This window comes from Falco punctatus (genome assembly GCF_963210335.1).
Source record: "Falco punctatus genome assembly, chromosome: 2".
NCBI lineage: Eukaryota > Metazoa > Chordata > Aves > Falconiformes > Falconidae > Falco > Falco punctatus.
In genome coordinates this window covers 2,421,535-2,442,382 of record NC_137581.1, presented here as the reverse complement: position 1 = coordinate 2,442,382, position 20,848 = coordinate 2,421,535, and the positions used below count along the sequence as shown (strand labels likewise).

At 59.5% G+C, this 20,848-nt stretch overlaps 1 protein-coding gene and 1 long non-coding RNA gene across 2 annotated transcripts in view; both read left to right on the top strand.

Annotated features, from left to right (window-relative positions):
* Positions 1–20,848, top strand: part of PDE2A (phosphodiesterase 2A) — a 64,273-nt gene that overhangs the window by 7,115 nt on the left and 36,310 nt on the right. The gene's annotated exons all lie outside the window — the stretch shown is intronic.
* On the top strand, positions 6,340–13,597 carry LOC308059172. Its single transcript, XR_013926155.1, has 2 exons — positions 6,340–6,378; positions 6,485–13,597. It is a non-coding gene; the product is annotated as an uncharacterized lncRNA (long non-coding RNA).

Here is a 20,848-nt window from a genome sequence, read left to right as displayed (position 1 = left end):
ACCAGTGGGCTGCTGGGGAGGGGCGGGGGGGGGGGGGAGGGGGGGGGAGGGCAGGTGACTTTGTGGAATGCAGTTCAGGCCTCAGGATCATGGTTTCAGCGGCTCCATGCAGGGCATGAGAAGCCACCCCCCTGCGCACCCACCCACGCAACAGGTCTGGGGGTCCCAGTGGCGCTGCACCCGCTTGCATGCGGCAAGGTGGGGAAGGGGCTCTGAGGGTCACAGGGACTTCATTCCATGGTGCAGGCATGAGGGGCTTTGCGTGAGAGCATGGGGTGACCTTGCTGAGGGATGACAGTGCTCCCTGGAAGCGGTGAAGGGTGATGCTCCACAGAGCCCACGTGGGAAGAGGGGCTGAGCTGGCTTAACGCAAAGCATGAGGTGCCTGAATTCCCATCACCCACGGGCTTGGCTAGGGATGGAGGAGACCCCCGGCTCTGCGCGCGCGTGTGTAGCACTCACGAGGCTCCACAGCTGCCGGCTAGCAGGCTGTGCACAGGCGATTTGCAGTATGTGGGTGCTCTGCCTCCCGGGTACCGAGAGATCTTGGGTGCTCCCAGCCTGCCCTTGGTGGTTGCTGGGATCAAATCCCACATTGCCAGGGGGTTGAGCTGAGCTGGTGGGGAAGGGATGTAGGTGTAAGGGGACGAGGAGGAAGGCTGCTTGGTGCTTGGATTCCTTTGTCTGGCGGTGCCAGCTCCACATGCTCAGGCACTGGCCAAACTGCCTGGCTCGGCTGCGTACGCCGGGACCACCGCTCCCAGGGGCTGCCTCGCTGCACGCGGGTGTGCCCGGGAGCAGTCTCAGGTCTCCTGGAGCGGGTGCTTTGGGTGATTACAGGATCATTGGGGCTTTAAGTGATTACAGGATCATTGGGGCACAAGGGAAGCTGCTGCCCGCTCCTGCCCCAGTACCACACGTCTCCCTCTGGCATCACCAGGTTTTTGCACCTTCATGAGGTCACCTTCAGATGAGGAGTTTGCCTCTCTATAGAAAATAGCCCCCAGCATCTCTCCTACCTACATGTGGTGTGGGGCTTAGACACACCTCCAGAGGCACCAAGAGCTGCTGATCCCTCTACACTGCTGTGGGTGCTGGGTCTGATCGCCTCTGCGGGCAGCATCCTTTCCCCCCCAGCTCTCCTGGCTCCCCTCTGGTGCTGTGCATGCTTTGTTCCCTGAAGAGATCCTTCATGCTGCCACCAGAACATGTGCCCATGTCCTTTTCTTTAAGCAAAACACACAAAGGTCTTGAAATGCCAGGCTATCCCCATGTTTCCTCTGGCTGGAAGGCCTCTGCTGACTTGCAGCTGCTGTTTAATGGCTTTTAAGAAAGGTAGATGCTATAGAAACTTACTGTAGCCGAGGCTGGCTGTGCCCCTCGAGCCATCCAGCATGGAAGAGGCAGGAATGGTGAACCCCATTCTTCCTCCTTTTAACCAGGACGTAACATGGTCCTTCCCAGAAGATGTTTGTCCCCATTCCTGTACACCCCAAGGGGATATATAGAGGTGGAAAAGCTTCCCAAGAGCTTTCAGGCAATGCCTTTGCCCCTGCGTTTGGCCAGAGGGGGTGTCCCCAGTGAGGCCAGTGCTGCGGGGTGATGCTGCCTGCTCTCTGCCACCACTCGAGCCCCGCGTTGTTTAATGCTGGCTTGCCTTGTGCGCTGCCGGCAGATCTTAGCAATGCCGCTGCCTGCCCTCGCAGAGCATTGCTGCCTGGGTGGGGATGATGCGTGGGGCCGAGATCCATCGGTGGGCCAGGTCTCCCATACGCGCTGTCGATAAGCTCTGATTTATTCCAGGGGAGTGTTGGGTGGCAGCCAGTCAAGTGCCATTTTCTGTTATCCAGGTCACGTTTTAACCCATTTCCTCCTTCATTTTCCCCCTGTGGGAAATGTGTTCCCAGGCGGGCGGCTCCTGACCCGGTTAGTGGCGGGTAGGATGCTGGCGTGCCCGGAGCTGCTGCTCTCACAGCATCTGACAGCAGCCGGGGCTGGGGGAGAAGCAGCCGAGCTCTGTGGATTGAAAACACGGAGGAGGAGATGATACTCTGAGCATCCCTGCAGGGAAGGAGCAGGCTCAGAGGAGGCTGGGGAGAAGTCAGGGCTTCCATTGGAGAGCAGACAGGGCTGCCTGCTTCTCACCCAGCTCTCTCTGCTGCTTGGTTCGCTTCTGGCAGCTGCCTGGCAGGAGCAGACGTGGGGACATGTGAACTGGCCAAGTGTCACCATGCTCAGCGCTGGTCTGATGATGAGGTCGGTGCCAGGCGCGAGACGGAGGAGGGACTGTGGCTGCAGCCACAGCTGGGAAGAGGGGCTCCATCCTGCCCAGGGAGCCCATGGGCACCAGCAAAGAGCCCAGTGTCCCAGGAGGGGACAAAGATAGTTTATGCATCTTTACAGGAGCGCATTAAGTCTCTGTGCCAGTTATGCCAGGACCTGGACAGTGTGTTCCCATCAAGGCTCATGTAAGGGTGATGTGTAATGCATCATCCCCATTTTACCTCCCTGATGCACCCACCTGGCAGCCAGTTCCTCCTGGAGGGGCTGATGGCATGAGGTGACATTCGTGATGATGCTGATGTCCCTACCTGCCACTGCCTGTGTGACCTGGGCACATATCAAAGGGAAACTCTGGTCCTTCCCCACCTCGTGTGTCCTCGCCATTACTCCTGCTTCCCTCCCAGGGCATGGCCTGAAGGGCAGCACTGGCAGCAGAAACATGGCATCCACTGGGGTGGGACTAGTTGACCTTTAAAGGTCCCTTCCAAACCAAACCATTCTAGGATTCTACGTCTTGCTCCCGTGCCATTAACTCTGCAGGTACCCAGGGAGCAGCACTGGCTGGGATGCAGAGGGCACGAGCTGCCTGGCGAAGTGGTTCAGCCTACTTTTGAAGGTCTCCAAGCATCCGCAAAGCTGAGAGCAGGCTGCTGAGCCCACCGGAGCCCGTCCCGAACCTCTGCCTCGTGGTTATTGCCAGTCGCTGTGTTGCATGTTTGAAGTGCCATGGAAAGTACTGGCTCCATCTCTCCATCCAGCATGGCCGGGGCAGCTCTACTCCTCACTGGGCACCCACTTACTGGGGCCAAGGGGTTCGGTGGGGCGAAGGCAGCCTGCTGCCCCGTTGCTGGGGTCCTTGGGAGCTGCAAGCGGCTGCGTGTGATGTTCTCCAGGCTTTTTCAAAGCCTTGGGCTGTTCATGCCTCTGCCTTTTGCACAGCCTGGCGCCAGCATGTCAGCTGTGACGCATCTGGGGTGCTTCAGCATCACCCACCTGTGTGGGCACCTAGCCCTGGAGCTTGGAGGTGCCTTGCAGAGAGGATGGAGGGGAACTCCTGGCTGCGAGCTTCTGGCACCCTGCATGTCTCTGTACTTGGGGGGGTTCCCTGGGGGGGAGGGACACCAGCCAGTAGTTTCCCCTCCAGGGCACCCCCCCTGAGCATCCTCAGCTTCAGAGCAGCGAGTGGTTGTAAAGTGTCAGGGAATTAACCTCCGGTGCTTGCCGGCTGCCGGCCAGATGCTAGTGCAGATGCAGGCAATCAGGCTGGCCCCTGCTCCGCCAGGCAGGCTGGCACACCGCGGCCTGGCCACGGCCCAGGGCGGCAGCACCGGTGGCACCGCCGTCAACGGGCTGCACGGAGCGTGCCCTGGCCGTCATCTGCAGCCGACCCCCGCGCATCTCCCCAGGAGCTGCGCTGCTCCATGAGCTCTGGGAGGACAAGCATCCCTCCAGGGTGGGAGCCAGCTCTGCGGCCACTCCTCTGTTGGGGATACAGGATTCCCTGGGGCAGTGGCGGATGCAGCAGCAGCCGCTTCTGGGAATCCCTCCTGCCTCCCGCTCTTCTCCGACCCCGGTCCCCACTTTCGCTTTTGTCTCTTTCCCAGCTTCCACGTGGCTTGCCGAGAGCTGTGCTGGGCTGCAGCCAGAAATGCAGGCAGGGCCCGGAGCTGCCTGGGACTTTCTGCCTGTCCAGCTTTCTCCTGCAAAGGGCTGAGCTGTCCTTGTTAATGGATGGGCCTGTCTGGAGGGGGGAGTGAGGGGGATGGAGAGCACTGGGAGATGCTTTGTCTGCTGCCGCGGCTCCATCCGCGTGGCAGCGGGGGGTGGCAGGGGGTGTTAGATGATGGAGAACAGGCAGAGCACATGCAACGGGCAGCTTGGCAGCTTGGATCCCCCCAGCTGAGGTGTCAAAGCTGGCTGGGGGTCTCGCCTGCCTTGCAGCAATGGGTGATGACCCCAAGATTTGCTCTTTTGTGGGGGTTGGAGCCTGGATGGAGGGTCTCCAGCTGGTCCTTGGGCAGCCATTCCCTGTTGATGGTGGTCCCGGTGCCGTGGCATCCCCAGGCAGCAGGAAGGTGTCCCCAAACCTCGTCATCCACGTAGCATCCTCGAGGGATGGGACTAGCACAGCAGCCTGTAGGACTCACCAAGTGTTGGCTCAGAAATGTCCCATGGGGCTGGTTATTTGGCAGCAGCAGCTCTTAGTCCTGCTCCCATCACCAAATCATGTGCCCTGGCTGCCCTGGCACAGCCTGGCAGCTCTGCAATGCCAGCCTGGGGAGGCAGAGGGGAAAGGATGATTTTGAGAGCTTGCAGGGAGCATTTTGGCTGGGTTCAAGCCTTCTGGGTCTTTGGCAGTTTGTGTTTTCTGTAGTAAATCAAAGAGAAAAAGGAGGTCGTTTTGGATGGGTGCATTTCCCACAGAAAATATTCAAACCTGATTTTTTGTCTGGGGCTCAGGAGGGGTTCAGGGCTTGGCTCAGGTGTTGCAGCTGTCGTGGATGACCTCACAGTGTGTTTCAGCATCTCCAAAGCCCTCTGCTCCCCAGATGCAGTGGAGGACTGGTTGCACCCAAGGAAGCAAAAAGCAAACAGCAGCTGCCGATGCAGCAGCCCCGTCACAGAAGTGATGACTTAGCCAGAAAGCCTCCCCTAGCTTGTAATCACTTCCCAGCCCCTTCCCAGTTCGTTATTAGCTTGCACGTTTCAGCTGGGTGACTCAGAAGACACCGAGGAGCTATTTATAATGAGCATTTGAAAGGCTAAGACTGGTGGAGGGTTTTTTTCTCCCCCTCCTCTTTCCTTGAGCTGTTGCTGCCCAAATGCAGCTGCATTCCCCTTGGCCACAGGCAGACGTGGGGCAGGCAGCTCTGGAAGGGGACCCATCCATGTCCTCTGAGGTTCAGTGTCTGGTGGCTATGGGGTGAAGATGCTGATGCTCCCCTCTGCGCGGTATGCAAAGCTCTGTGCAAACCCCTCCTCACGGACGGGCACCCTGAACCTCACCCCGTGGTGGCAGAGCCCTGATGCTCCTGCCTGTGGGAGCCAGGTGCAGGCAGGGCTGCCAGAACACGCTGCTACCTGGGAATACAGGGAGCTGTAGCCTAGGATATGAGCCCTCGCTGGGGTGGCACCCACCCTGGGACCCAGGGCATGAAGCGGTGGGATTGAGTAGCCCAGTGTGGACGTCACTGGACCATCCCAAGCTGGAGCCTTTTCACCTCTCCGAATGGAGCTGGGATGTCCGTATGGCTTCACAGCAGTTCACAGCCTGGGGTTTCTGCTCTGCAAGGGGATAAGGCCAGGGCTGCCCCGTGTCCCACAGCCGGGACGGGGTCCACAGTCCCATCCTTCAGCCGACACTCAGCTGGAGCCCAGCTGGAAGGACACAAGCCATGGGTGCTGCCGTGTTTTTCCTTGCTCTCCATAAAAATTGGGCCTTTCCCTGTTGTTTTTTACCAGTGATAACACAGCCAGGTTGATGGCAGCATCCTTCTAGTGGAAGGCACGCGGCCTTTCAATAAATCAGGGCTGAGCAAGGCGGCTCCAGCAGTGGGGACGGGTGTCAGTGCCAGCAGAACCTTTACTCTCCCAGCTCCAGCGGGGTGACAGCTCCAGCAGGGTGACAGCACCCCACCAGGGAATTTGTTCCCAGCTACTTGAGGCAGAAAAATCTCTGCCCTGTTGCTGCCCATGAGCCCGGAGCTCCTGCTGCTGGCCGCCAGCGAAGGGTCCCATGGCGCAGCAGGGGCTGGGGGGCTCTTTGGGCCTGAGCACCATCCTCCCTGGGGGGGTTGCGGGACATGGGGACCCTCCCGGTCCTTCCGCAGCACTTGGGGTTCTTCTGGTCAGGTGGGAAATGGGGTGTGGGTATGTGGGGGGAGGCGGTTCTGGTACACAGCAGGGGGGCTCAGCCCCCCTCCGGCTGCTGCATGGGTGGGCTAGGGCTGAGGTCGGGGTTAGGGTCGGGGTTGGGGTCAGGGTTAGGGCCAGAGCTGAGGTCGGGGTTAGGGTCAGGGTTGGGTCAGGGCTGAGGTCGGGGTTGGGGTCAGGGCTGAGGTCAGAGTTAGGGCCAGAGCTGAGGTCGGGGTTAGGGTCAGGGTTGGGTCAGGGCTGAGGTCGGGGTTGGGGTCAGGGCTGAGGTCGGGGTTAGGGCCAGAGCTGAGGTCAGGGTTAGGGTCAGGGTTGGGTCAGGGCTCAGGTCAGGGTTAGGGCCAGGGCTAGGGCTGATGTTAGGGTTAGGGATCGTGCTGACGTTAATGTTAGGGTCAGGGCTAAGGTTAGCGATAGGGCTACAGTTAGGGCTAAGGCTGGGTTTAGGTTCAGGGCTAAGGTTAGGTTAGAGCTAGGACTAAGTTTAGGTTTAGGGATTGGGATACAGGTAGGACTAAGTTTAGGGTTAGGGCTAGCCGTAAGTTTAATTTTAGGGCTAGGGCTAAGTTTACAGTAGGGTTAGGGCTAGAGTTGAGGTTAAGGTTAATGTTAGGTGTAGGGTTAGGGGTAGGGCTAGGACTAAGGTTAGGTTTATCCTTAGGGTTATTGCTTGGTGTTAGACCTCATCTTTGGTTTAGGATTAGGGCTCAGGTTAGAACTATGGCTAAGTTTAGGTTCAGGGTTCCTGTTAGGGTTTGAGTCATGGTTAGATCCAAGGCTAAGGTTCAGGTTAGGGCTAGGTCTGAGGTTAGGGTGAGAGCTTGGGCTAGAACTAGGGGTAGGGTTGTGTTTCCGAGGATAGGGGTCCTGGGACCCTGCCTCTGCTCACTGCACACAGCTGGCTCCTTCCTCCCTGACAGGCAGCGCCGGGCTCACCCTGCGCATATGCTTCCACCACAGCAGAGCCAGAGCATGGCCGGGACCTGCCGCCTGCGATGGCTTCATCTCCCACCCTTCCTCACCTACACCCGGGGAGGGGGCCTGGTGCTGAGTCAGCAAGTGCTGGCGGGTGAAATTTCCAAAACTCGAGTGTTTTCCTAAAGCCTGAGTGAGGAGTGATGTGGCCAGGCTGGGGCACATCCACAGCCCGGGGACAAATCAGATCTCAAGGCATGAGAAGCTGCAGTGAGCCCAAGGGTTGGCGGTGGGGCCACCTGGGTGTCAGACACCAGGGTGATGGGCACCTGGGCATAGGTGAGGCTTCTGGTAGAGGCTTCTGGTTGCTCCAGCCCACACCTGCAGCTGCCAGCAGTGCCTGTGGCTGTGTGCATGCTCCGGCTCCTCTACTCCTCGCCTCCCGTAGCTGCAGGGGGTCCCTCAGGAGGGAGAGGGTCGAGGTAGGCTCAGGCAGTGCCGCAGCTCAGCAGTGTGAGCCAGGAGCACTGTGACCTTTGTTAATTACATTTTTGCTCTTTGCTTTTCCCTGGTTCCCTCCAGTGCTCTGCACCATCAGAGGCTTGGGCTCCTCCAGTGGAGCCCTGTAATGTGTTAATTACGGGGTTTCTTCCAAGCCTGATATTGCCTGCCTGCACCAGGGGTGCTGCCACTGTGCCACTGGACAGCGGGTCTGGGCTCGGTCTGGCTGTGCTGGCGGAGGGCTGGAGCAATCAGAAACTTCTGTGAGTAAATGCCAGGCTCCTGCCCCAAAGGAAACCGCAGCCCAGCTGCGGAGGGTCGAGTATCCCCCAAAATAAGCATGAGGGCACAAAGGCACCCTTTGGGTCTGGTTTCCCTTGGCCAAACCCGGGATATGAGTGGAGGCACCTGCAGAGCTGAGCAAGCACCTGTCCCGGAGGATGCTGTGGAAAAAGGGGATGGTCGTGGTGGGAGCTGGGCTTGCTGCACCCTGGGGGGGACTCAGGGAGAGGCTGAGAGGGGCTGGCTCCCATCTTGCACCCGCCAGATGGACAAGATACCCCTGGGGTTACCCAACTGCCTTAAACCCCCTGGGAGAGCCGAGGTGGGATGCGTGCCATGGGCTGGGAGGAGGGGGCAGCGGTGCCAGCGGCTCCCTATGTATCCACACCCCAGGAGCTGCATCAGGGCAATGCCAGGGGCACATCTTTGCCCCCAACCCGGGTCCAGCCACAATCACCACCTCTTCCAGGAACTGGAGCAGGCTGTCCTGCTGCACTGCATCCCGTGGGAATGCTGGGATGGAAAGGGGGTCTTCTCTCCCCCAGCCCCAGGAATAGTGTGGGAGCCAGCTCCCTGGGTGCATGGGTGGGCTGCAGCTGCGCCTGTTTTGGTGAGGACGGAGGGGCTCTGCGGTGGTGGGGGCTTGGCAGGGACCCACGGTGCTGCTGGGGACCCCTCCCCACCGCGCTGGCAGGGAGATGGGACAGCAGGTCCGTGGGCTGGTGAGCCGGCAGCTCCGCGAGAAGTGCCAAGGCAGGCACGCCTGTGTGTCACTTGTGCATGGGTGCTGGCAGCGTGCTGGGAAGCGAGCCCCCTGTTTGAGCCCAGCGTGCGGAGAGCCCGAGCTGGGCACCAGTGCGGGCAGCAGGGACACCAGCCGTGCCCCCCGCTCCCCTCCCTCCTGCAGCCCCCCAGTCTGCAGGCACAGGAGAGGCACGCCAGGCCAAGGTGCTACTCTGGGGACCCTGCTCTGTCCTTCCCTGTGCGGCTCGGTGGGATCCCGGCACCACACAGCAGCGAACCAGACCCTGTCATGGGGACCCCACCTAAGGGAAGGGGATGGGGGCTCTTGCTGGGTGGCACCTGGCTGCCAGCCCTCCTGCAGGTGCCCTGGCTGGGCACGGCATAGCAGAGGAGCTGGGGCCAGCGGTTCACCCTGTGGAAAAGCCGTTAATTCACAGACAGTGCGGTCCACTGCTACCAGCCCGACCCAGCCCCATGCTGGTGACACCTGCAGCAGGATCTGGCCACGCTGCAGAAGCCGATTGAAGTTCATTGCTGGAGAGCTGGTGCCAAGGGTGCTGAGCAGGGCTGTGTGGGGGCTTTGGCAGTGCTGGGGATCGTCACCAGAGGATGTGGCATCTCCATGCCCACCCCAGGGCTGAGCTGCTTGTCGTCCCATCTTTCCCATCAGTGTCAGGACCTGTGTCCTCGCTGCAAGGGACAGCAGCAGGGCTGGGGACAGCTGCCCATGCCCCACCAAAGGAGGGGTCTGTCCTTCGCCACCGCTGCCCCTGTCACCTGCCACTGTCACCTCCCTGGAGAGGAAAGAGGGATGGGGGGAAAAGCGAGTTCCTTGGGTAGGAGGCTTGGTCAGACATAAAAACAGCTTCATGGCTTGAGTAAGGAGTAAGACACACTGCTGTCCCCTGGGCAACGCAGCAGCCAGGGGTACACCCTTGTCCCACGGGGTTAGCGTGTCCCTGCATCTCTCTGTCAGCTCCATCCCTCCTCTGGTGCCCATGCCAGCCCTGGTGCCTGTGTCCCCACTGCTGGCCCCTGTCCCCAGCTGCCCCCTCCCTCCTTTCAGGCAAATTAAAAACTCAGCTCAGCTCAGCCAAACAGGGCTTTTAAGCAATTGGGTGTCAGATGAAGCAGCTCTCACCCTAACGAGCCTCAAAGGCACGAGCGTCTTTTAGCCATGTCCTTTCCCTTCCCTCCTCTGATGGTCTGGATCCCTGGGCTTGCTCTTGCTAATATTAATATTATGTATTTGCATGGCGCCTGCACTGCATTTAATTCCTTGACATGGAGACTTGGCTTGTTTTGGAGGGGAGGCCGCCCAGTGAGTGGCTGCCGCTTGCACTGTGGTTACACACAAGAGGGTTTGGTGAGATATCTGGGATCTTGCAGCCTGGGACAGGATCCCTGCTCCAGGGGGGTTGTGGTTCCCAGGGAGGGATGGGGAACAGACAGCAGAGGCAGGATGCTGGGGTCCTGCTCTATTCCCATGGAATTTTGCCGGTGGCAACGGGTGAAGAAGACCCTGAACCTGCAATGTGGTGCTGAGCCCAGTTATGTGCTGGGCAGGGATGAGCAGTGGGGCTGGTTGTGCCAGTGGGGCTGGTTGTGCGTCGGGATGGGAGGAGGACTCGGGGAAGGCAAAAAAAAGCCAGGAAAGGGAAAAAACAGCAAACAGTTCTGGGAAGATAATGAACACATGCTAAAACACCACCACCTCCAGCTGCCTTTTTTTTTTAATTTTTCCTCTGGTTATCAACTAAACCTACTAATTGAAAGATGAGTTGGCAGAGTCTGTAATGCTGCATTTATCCAAGGACAATTCCTCGGAGATTCAGGGTAACCGTGTGTTTTCTCTCCCTGCCTTGTCACGCCAGGCGCTGCTTCTGCCTGGCTTGATGCTGGCGCTGCGGCACAGGCACGGCTCCCTCAGGGTGCCGGTGGCCTCGCTTGGAGGTCCCCACAGTGGTGGCACTCCTGCTTTCCTCTCCCTCCGGCGCCGGTGCTGCCATGTCACCTGGCATTCCCTGTGTTACCCCCTTGGAGACAGCTTGGGGCAGGCTGGGGGATACCCTCCTGCTTCCAGCGAGCTGGGTCCTGGCATCTTGGGGTGCAGTGTGATGGGGATGGGGATTTGCAGGCTTGCAGGGCTGCCATACAACGGGGATGGGGATTTGCAGGCTTGCAGGGATACTGCGCAATGGATTTGCAGGGATACTATGCACTGGGGATTTTGCAGGTTTGCAGGGCTGCCACGCAGTGGGATTTTGCAGGCTCGCAGGGCTGCTATACCATGGGGATTTGCAGGCTCGCAGGGGTACTATGCAATGGGGCTGAGGATTTGAGGCTTGCAGGGCTGCTGTGCAAAGGGGATTTAAAGGCTTGCAAGGCTGCCAGGCTTTCCAGCCCCGTCAGACAGGGCTGGGCTGCATTCCTGCGGCTCCTTGAAGCCTTGGGGAGCTGCTTTTCCAGCCTGGCAGCGAAGGCAGCTGTCTGCACAGGACCTTAATGCTTAAGGGCCAGGCAGCATCCGGGGAAGTGCGTTTGCCGTGCAAACAGAACTCAGCCTTTCTGCAGACTTATCGAAGGCATTTAGGGCTCGATGCGTTTGTTAAGCAAATAAATCGCACCCGGCAAAGCTTCAGTGACACCGTTCCCCTTTCCCCTCCCGCGCTCCTGCCAGCTGGTGTGTCACTGCCCGGCATCCTGCAGCACCTGGCCATTAATATGCAGGCCTGTAATTACCCGGAGCTGATGATGGCTCCAAATTAAACATGGGAGCTCAGCAGCCATCCCTGCCCATCCTGCCCATGGATGCCACGGTGATGCTTAACCACGGGGCACCCCGTGCCTGCGCTGTGATCCGTCTCTTGGATGCGCACAGCGAAATCCTTCGGCTTCAGGCTCGGTGACTGCAGTAAACAGGCAATTTTCTGTCGCTGCTTGAGGCTGGGGAAGATGAAATCCGAGTCGGCAGGTGCCAGCGTGGGAGGCTGCAGCCTCCGGGTGCTCTTCGCTGCTGAAGAATGGAGGAGAGGTCTCCTGGCTGTGCAGGGACCCTGGAGTTGCCCATCGATGCCTACTGCTCTGCCAGCCCAAAACACCTCGAGTTTGTGCTTCCCTTGCTCCAGGCTTTCCTGTGCCCCTTTGGCATCTCCCCTCTGCCCCATCGTGCCCCCACCCCCTGTCACACGCTGCCCACAGCAAGGGCTTTATTGAGGTGGGGGCAGGCACCATCTCCCACCTTGCCTTTGCCTGGAGCCCGAGTTATCTGATCCCAGCCAGCCCGTGGGTCTGTCTGGCCGCTGCTCCTGCTGTCATGTTCCTCTGCTTCCCATTTATTTTTCCCTTCCAGATATACTCTCGAGCCTCAGCTGCTTGCAGAGCTGGGGCTCCAAGCCTGCTCCCCCCCTGCCTCGCTCACACCAGCCTCTCCCTTTGCCTGGCCGCTGGTGCCTACCCAGGGCTGTACCCCCCTTGCAGCCAGAGTGATGGCCACCCCTGCCCCTAGGGACAGCCTTTTCCTCCTGCTCCCTCATCCCTGGGGCACTGGCGGCAGTGCCTGCCATTTGCCCTTGCACCCGGTGCCAGCGGGACTGCGGCGTGGCTGCTGGCAGATGCCTGTGCTGAGATGCGGCTGTGGGTACCAATCCGTCCTGCCCTCTCCACGCACTCTAGGCATCCTCTGCAATGAGCCCCAGCTTGGTCCTGTGCCCTGCCCGAGATCGCTGCTCGCTTTTCCCTGCAGAGTACAGGCAGCGGCCAGCTCTGCAGGCACTGGGGTCACTGCTGTCACCCCATGGAGACTCCAGGTCTCACCCTGCTGAGGACCTTGCTGGTGCTGGAAGCAAGCCATCCTCCAGGTTTCCAGCTCTTCCAAAGTCACCAGAGTCACTTGTGCACTTATGGGCCACTAAGTGCTGTAATTACAGACATGCTTTAATTAACATAATTGCGTTTCTACACAAATAAAACATTTGGTGTAGTTAATTCCTAGTCTGCAGCTCCAAACCGAGACTCCCCCCCCACCCAGGTCCTGCCTCAGTGGCAGGGGAGTGAGCAGCTGCCAGCAGTGGGGGCTGGCAGGGGTAGGAGAGCAGGGCTCTTGCCCCGCAGCGGGTAAATCCCTCTGCCCCAGCCAGGGCCTGAGCTGGATACCCCCCCCCATTGCCCCCCAGCACTAAGGGTGGCTGGAGTCCCCTTCCCTGTGGCTTGGCATCACTGGTGTGACTGGGACATCTTGCTGGCTTGCAGGGCTCTGCGGCACTGGGCTTGCTGGGATGCGGCACTGGGATTGCTGAGATGGAGCAAGGAACTTGCTGGGATATGGCACACGGTTTGCTGGGATGCAGTACTGGGGTCATGAGGACATGGCACTGGAATTGTCAGGACATGGCACTGGGATTGCTGGGTTATGACACTGGGCTTGCTGGGATGGTGGCATTGGACTTGCTGGCACATAGCACTGGGATTGCTGAGATGCAGCGCTGGGATTGCTAGGATATGATGCTGGACTTCTTAGGACATGGCACTGGGATTACTGGGATGTGGCACTGGGCTTGCTGGGATGCTGTATTGGGATTACTAGCACATAGCACTGGGATTACTGGGATGGAGCACTGGGCTTCCTGGGACACAGCTGTGGGTTTGCTGTGACACAGTGCTGGGACTGCTGAGACAGTGCTGGGATTACTGGGACACAGGGCCATGTCAGCAGGTGATTGCCGCAGCCAGGTGAGATGTGGCCAGGCTGGGTGCTGGGGATCCAGCCCCTTAAGCCCACCCCGGTGCCTTCCCAGGATGCTCTGTCCCCTCCCAGAGCCCCCCTGCACCAGCAGCATCACCCAGGTGCTCCCGAAAGGCTTTGGCTGGAGGATGCGAAAGGAGCCGAGGAGCTGCTGGTGGAAACATGCAGGGATGGGTTGGGAAAATGGCTGATGCTCACGTGCCTGCAGGGTTTGCTAAATGCCCTTTTCATTAAAAAAATAAAAAAAGGGGGGGGGGGAAAATATTCCATTTTTCTCGAGCTGAAAATGAAAGTGATTATGTAATGAGCAATAAATTACTTAAAGAGAATGACTCATTAGAGCAAATACAGAAAAAGTCACCATGTATTTTTAGCTCGAACACCTCGTGCTGTACCCAGCGTTAACCCTTGCGGGGTGCAGCCTGGCCCCCCACCTCGCCCCCACTGTGAGCGGGGCAACACCCCCAGAGGTGCCATAATTTGTTCAATGAGGATTTTGTCCCTGTGACGTATTCCTGATGGAGTGTGGAAGTGATGGGGCCAGCGTGGCTGAGCTGTGGGTCCCCCACGCCGTGCCCCCCATCCTCGGTGGGATACTCGCAGGTGGGCCAGGGGATGCTGCTCACCCTGGATCCAGGTCCCTATCACAGATGAGCTCCCTGCTCTGCTTCCCATCCCAGTTCTTCCTGCTGGGATAATTAACACTGATCCCTTCCCAAGCAGCGCAGACCCCGTGTGCCGCTGTTATTTCCCTGCCAAAGAGCCTGATGAATTAATTTGGAAATAGAAGTGACGAACAAATTAATTGGAGGAGAACAAGCAAGCAAGCGAGTGATCCCGTTTTAATCCAGGTTAAATCAGCGAGTGAGTGCATTGTTAACAAAAGAGAGATAACGAGGGGGAATTGGAGCAGGCAGGTGCCAGGCGAAAGAGTGGCAGCAGGTGCCTGAGCGTGGGATTCCAAGGGATGCCCACGGAGAGTTGTCCTGAGAGGGGGAAGATCCTGGGGACACCAGTAGGAACCTGTACGAGTGTGGGGAGGAGTGAGAGCTGCGTGTTACCCCCACATCAGGGTCCCTGGGGATGGTCCTGCCAGGTCCCTGCCTGCGCTGCCCATGTCCCCACTCATCCCTTTGCCACCCCTTTGATGAAATGGAGCATTCTTTTGACCTGATTTGCCTCCAAGGAGGAGATTTCCACCAGGAGTGGGGTAGGAAGTGCCTGAAGGTGCTAGAGAAGAGCTGGAGTTCCCTTCTGTCCCCTTTCTATCAGATGGGTCTCATTGGGTCTAGAGGGGAAACTGAGGCACAGCATGTTTCAAAGTGTCAGCACAGCAGGATATAGTGCCCGGGCATCCATGGTGACCTTGGGGACATGGCTGTCCTTCCCTGGGTATCCATGGTGCCCTCAGGGACACAGTTACTCCTTCCTGGGAATCTGTGGTGCCCTTGGGAATGCAGCTCTCCCTCCTCAAGCATACAAGGGGGTCCTGCTGACGAGGGAACATGTTGGGGAAACAGAAGCTGAGCTGTGTGCGTTCGTGTCCCTGGAGCAAGAGGAGGGCTGGAGCAGGTGCCCTTTTGGTGAAAGTGTTTGGAATTCAGCCAGATCTGCCCTCCTGTCTATGCTGGGCTGGGGGCACAGATTCTGGGGGCCATGGGCACAGACAGAGAGCTGTGCTGGCTACACGCACCCAGGCTGTGATGGCTGTAGTGGGGTACTGAGCATTCCTGGGTCAGGCTCAGAGCCTCCCTGGCTTAAGTGATGTTATAATTCAGATCTTCTTTTGAGAAGCCCATGGGATTTGGATGTGTGCGTGGGGATGGAAAGCCTGTTCCCCCTGTGCCAAATTTCTCAGGAGTCTCCAAATCTGATGGAAACCAGCCCTGCTTTCCCGTCCCGGGGCAGAGTCCCTGGTGCTTGTGGTGGCACCTCAGTCTGCTGTCACCTGGCAGCAAACCCACCACACAAGGGGCCAAGGCGAACAGAAGGGACTACTGGGAACACGTGGCAGAAGTCTCATGTCCTGCAGCTGGAGTAGGGTCAGTACGAAATGACGCAGCCCATTGCTAATGGAGATCACCTATTATTCTTGTATTTAATCTGGCAATAAATCCATGTCCTCCATATGCCTGGGCCGGTCTGGGGTCTTCCTTATTGCTGCTTGGCCACCTGGAATAGCCGGCGTGGCACAGTCATTAATGTACTAACGATTTGCCTAAGTGCTTCTGGAAGAACATTGCCCACCTGGCTCAGATGCTTCATTTATTTTTCACCTAGAATGTATCAGAAGAGAAATTTACGGTGATAAAAGGTGGGGAAAAACAAGGCAACGCCAAATGAAGTTGCTAAATGAGGCTCCCATCCCGCCGGGCTGGGTCTGCCTGCACCCCTGAGCCGTGCCTGCTGTGTGGGGCAGCCCTGCGGGCTCCGCTGGGGGGGTCAGAGCTGTTTTCTCGGCGGGAAACTGAGGCACAGGGAGGCTGGAGGCAGGCTGGGCTCTGAGCTTCGTGCTCCGGAGTTGCAGCCTGCTGTCTGTGGCTGAAGAGCTCACAGCGGGGGCTAACGGGGCTGGGGCTCACCCTGCACCTTGCTGCGCTCACAGCACACGGTGCTGGGGGGGCTGCATGTCTGGGGGGGCTGGGCCCCCTGGGCACTTGCTGTCTCCCCAGTGCATGCTGTCCCCAGTGCATGCAGTCCCCTGAATGCATGCCGTCCCCTCCATGTGTGCAGTCCCCTCCATGCATGCCGTCCCCCAGGCACCTGCTGTCCCCCCTCCTCATGCATGCCCTCTCTCTAGGTACATGCTGTCCCTCCAGACACATGCTGTCCCTTCAGGCAGCTCCTGTCCCTCAAGAACACGTGCTGTCCCTTGACACACATGCTGTCCCTGTGTGCACGTGCGGTCCTTTCAAACACCTGCTGTCCCTCAAGAACACGTTGCTGTCCCTTAAGACACGTGTTGTCCCCGAAGTGTGTGGTGACCTTCCATATACATGCTTTCCCCCAGGTGCATGTCCCTCCAGACACACGCTGTCCCCCTGGATGCAAGCTGTCCCCATGGGTGTCATCTGTCCCTCACCCCCCCGAGCATGCAGCAGGTGTGTGTTCTGACCCCACGAGTGCAGGATGCTCGCAGGGGACAGGCTGCATGTGACAGGGGGGCTGAGCCACCCAGGGGGTAAAAGCCCTTGCAAGCCAAGCTGGAGGTGTCCGTGGCCACCATGGGCAGCGCTTGCTCATAGCCAAGGACCAGCCAAGCTGTCTCCACACTGGGGAAAGCAGTTGAGGAACAGGAGGGAGCTGCAGCCCCGGGGAGAGAGATGGAAACGGAGAGAACAGCCCTTTACACACCTTCCAGCCAGCCCCAAGGGGGACCAGCCTTCTTGGGAAGGGCAATCAGCTGCCGGGGAGCAGAGAGGGCTCTGTCACCCCCCCCCACCCCCCTAACTAGCCCTTGCTCCCTGGCCACTGCTATGGGATGCGGGGACTGCCAGCGTCGTCCCCCCCCGGCACCCCGCGCAGCTGAGCTGTCTCCATAGAGACCCTCCAAGGGCTCCATCACTTATTCATCACCCTCAGCCAGGTCCCTTCATTGCTCAGCTCAAAATCCACAGTAGTAATGACAGCAGCAACAACCAGCGCAAAACCATCCCTGCCCATGCCCAGGACTCGGTGCCACCAGGTCCCCACAGCTGGCATCTCCCGGGGACTGTCCCTGCCAAGGGGCCAGGTGCCAGGACACCTGTGTCCCTGCCCAGCCCTGGGTCTGTGCCATGCCTCGGTTCCTGCAGTTGCATCCCTTTGGGTGCTGGGCATCCGTGGGGCTCACGATGTGCCAGGGGTGACAGGGTGCTGTTGGCTCTTGGGGTGGCAGCGATGGCAGGAGTGAGCCCCGTGACAGCTGAGGTGGGGACGGGGCGGGTCAGTGAGGCCTTTGCATCGCTCTGGGTAAGCTGGCTGCTCCTGGCCCGTGCTGGAAAGGGAAGGGGTGTCCCCAGCCAGGACAGAGCCCATACAAATGTAGGGATGCACTGGGTGCAAACACTGGAGTGCACGGGGTGCAAACGTGGGGCTGCGCAAAACACCGAGCTGCGTGGGGTGCAAACGTGGGGGTGCACAGGGTGCAAGCGTGGAGCTGCAGGAATGCAAACACCAGGCTGAGTGGCTCCCAGCCCGGAGGCTGACCCTGTGGGGGGGCTGTGGGGCTTCTGCTGCCCCTGGGGTCGGCCTTGAGGGCTGGCTGTCAGCGACGGGACATGGATGGAGGGAAAGGTGGGGAGTGTGTGTGTACTCGCGTGCATGTGCACCCCACTCACATACATGTGATGCACACAAATACACACCTCCCACACATGTGCACTCCCTGTGCATACAACCCCCATCACCACACGTGCCCCCCAAGCGCATGCACACGAACACCCCCTGTGCATATACGCACCCTGTGCCTGCACAAGCGCATGTCTCTTGTGCATGCACGCTCTGCATGCATGTGCCCCTCTCCTTGCACCCCTTGTGCATGCACACACAAGCACACCCTGCATGCATCCCTGTGTGTGCAACCCCCCGCCACCGCGTGCACAGCCCCATCCATGCACCCCATGCACGCGTGTACACACACAAACACAACACCCCCCCATGCAAGTCCACCTAAGCACACATCCCCATGCATGCACGCCCACAGGGAACATGCAAACTGATCCATACCCGTGCACACACACACGCACACACACGTCCCAGCTGCCAGCAGCTGCAGGAGCAGCCTCTGCCCTGCCAGCCCCAGCTCTCCCAGAAATGATCCCCGGCAGCAATGCCCTCCTGCCCCACTCTTCCTCCCTGCCCTGCTGCAGGTCTTCCTCACTCCTGGACATGCACAGGTCTCCTTGTGGGCAGGAGGCCCTGCCTGCTCCTGCCCAGCAGCAGAGACATCATCTTTAATGGGAGGGGAAGGAGCCAGCGGCTTCTTCCTTCTGCTCTGAAGCAGTTTGGCTGCAGCCGCCGGTGCCATCGATTGTCTGGGCTCACGGAGCCTCCCGGTACCCTGAGCCTTGTCCCCAGGGCTCGGTGGCAACGGACCCTGAGCATCACCCTGGGGAGGGACGCTGCAGCATCCCCTGCTCTGGTGGGCAATGTAACCCTTGTGGTGCGGCCCCATTTTGGCCACCACCAGCCAGGGCTGCGGTGTTGGGTAGGATTTATTGGTGAAGAAGCCATCACCGCCTTCCTCGGCGAGCAGCAAATGAGATATTGATCGGCAGCTGCGTCCAGCGCCAGGTTACATCCCCGCGGAGCAAGCGGTGAGGCTTGGCTGCTGCAGAGAGCCCCGGCCGGGGGGATTAGCGGCCGAGCGGGAGAACAGATGGATTTATTTCCGCCTGAATTTAGAGCTGGCAGAGTCACCCGGATTAGCAGCTCTGGCGAAGTAACACCTCAATTTATCTGTAGATACAGCAGTTCGATTAGCGGCCACGTCCCCAGAGCTCTGCTCCAGCCAGCTGAGTCCGGGTTGCTTCCGTGGCAGGGACCGCGCCACAGGCAGGGACACTGTAGCCCCGGTGTCCCCGCTCCCTGGTCCCCGGCCACACGTCCCCGGCCACACATCCACCGGACGTGGGGTGCAATGAGGCATCTTCAGTGCTGGATGCGACAGCCCCAGGCATCCCGCCCTGCTCCCCCCTGCCTCCCGTGGCCATGTGCACCCTGTCCCCATGCCTGGCCACACGGTGTGTGCCCCCCCCCCCCAGTCAGGGATGCTGCCGGGATGCTCAGGGAGATGTCACTGTCCTTGTCCCAGCTGTGCTTCCCTGGAGCCACTACCAGAGCCAGGATCTGGCCCGGCAATCCACCCCAGTGCCACTGCTGCCACTTAATGAAGCTTCACTGATCTGACATGATTTACAGCAACGCTGGCACAGCTGGTAACCGCCAGGCCACGCTCCCCTCCCACGCTGGGCAAGGCAGCACCCGGCATCCCTGTACTCCCAGTATACCCAGTATACCCTACAATGCTGCTCTGGGGGCAGGTTTCTGCAGCTTTCCCTCCTAAACACAACCTGCAATGGGGCCTGGGCATGGGGAGAAACGCGTTGCTGGTGTTTTGGGGCTACATGGGCTTGGAAGGCTCAGCCTTGCTTCTTACCACCCCCACTCCCCCCAAATCCCCCGGCTTTGGTGCTTTGGTGCTGTTTGCTGCCGGCACCTCCTGCTCTCCCAGGGAAAAGCTGAGTCTGTGGGTCTCAGACACCAAAGGAGGTTTCTCCCGGCGTCTTTTGACTGAAGTAAGGGTTAATATTTACTAGCTTGCATGAACTTCGCTCCCTCCTATGCCATTAAACAACCCTCCTGCTGAAGCAGGGCTGGGATGCCTGGCAGGCTGCCGCCCCGAATCCCTGGGGAGAGACAGGATGGGCAGCACCAGTCTATCAACCCCAGGTCGGAAAAAGGGAAAAAAACCCACAGTCAGAGTGGAAACGTAGGAAACGTGGCTGGGGAATGTGCTCCTTTGCCTCTCCCCAGCACCTGGATTTATTCCCCAGCAGCTCCCAGCCCTGTGCCAGGGTCGGGACAGGGGTGGATGCTGCATGTCCCCAATCCGACTGTGACACCCTGAGGACTGCATGAGTCAGTGAGCTGGAGCGGCTCGTAATTATACCGGGTTGTTAACAAGCTGGCCAGGGAGGTGGGCTCTGTTGCATGCACGCTGGCTAAGAGGCCGGGCCTGCGTGCAACTGTGGTGCTGCAGCCCTGCGCCCTGCAGCCCTGCGCCCTGCAGCCCCGTGTCCCTGCAGCCCTGTCCCCAGGCGCCAGGATGAGCAGCTGGGGACAGGGGAGCTGGGGACAGCCCCACACTGTGCCTTTGTGTGGGCTCAGCAATACCTGCCTGTCCACCAGGCAGCTGCACTGGGCCCGTGACCTGCTGCCTGTGTGGCTCTGGTGACAATGACATCCCAAGCTTGGCACTGATCCTGCCAGCCTGGCAGCTGCTGCAGAGCACCCAGCTCTTAGGGGGTGATTCTGCCCCACGGGGAAATGTATCAGCCCCACTGGGAATTTGCTTCACGCACAGAGCACAGGACCCGCACCTGAGCCAGCAGGATCCGTCCAGGCTGGGCAGAGCTGGGCAGGCTGAGCTGCTGCTGGGGTCCCTGCAGCAGGGTGTCCCCGCAGCGAGGTGTCCCCATGGCTGGGGAGCCCAGGGCTTGATCAAGGGGACTTGGTGGGTCCTGTGGTGGCCTGGTCAGGGTGATGGGCACAGGGAGACCCTGCCCCATGGGAGCTGACTCAGGGTGCATGCCCTGGAGTCCCCGGGGCAGGAAGCTCTGCCCTCACCCCCCTGCACCCCTCATCCTGCCAGGGGGTGCTGAGCCGTGGCCCTCCTGGCTGTGCTGGTGCCCTGCTGCTGCCTGCTTCATTAAGGACAGCGGCTGACAAAGCTGCCCGCACCCCCCCTTGCTGCCATCTCTAATTATAGCCCAGCTGGAGGGTGACTCACCAGGAGCAGCCCCC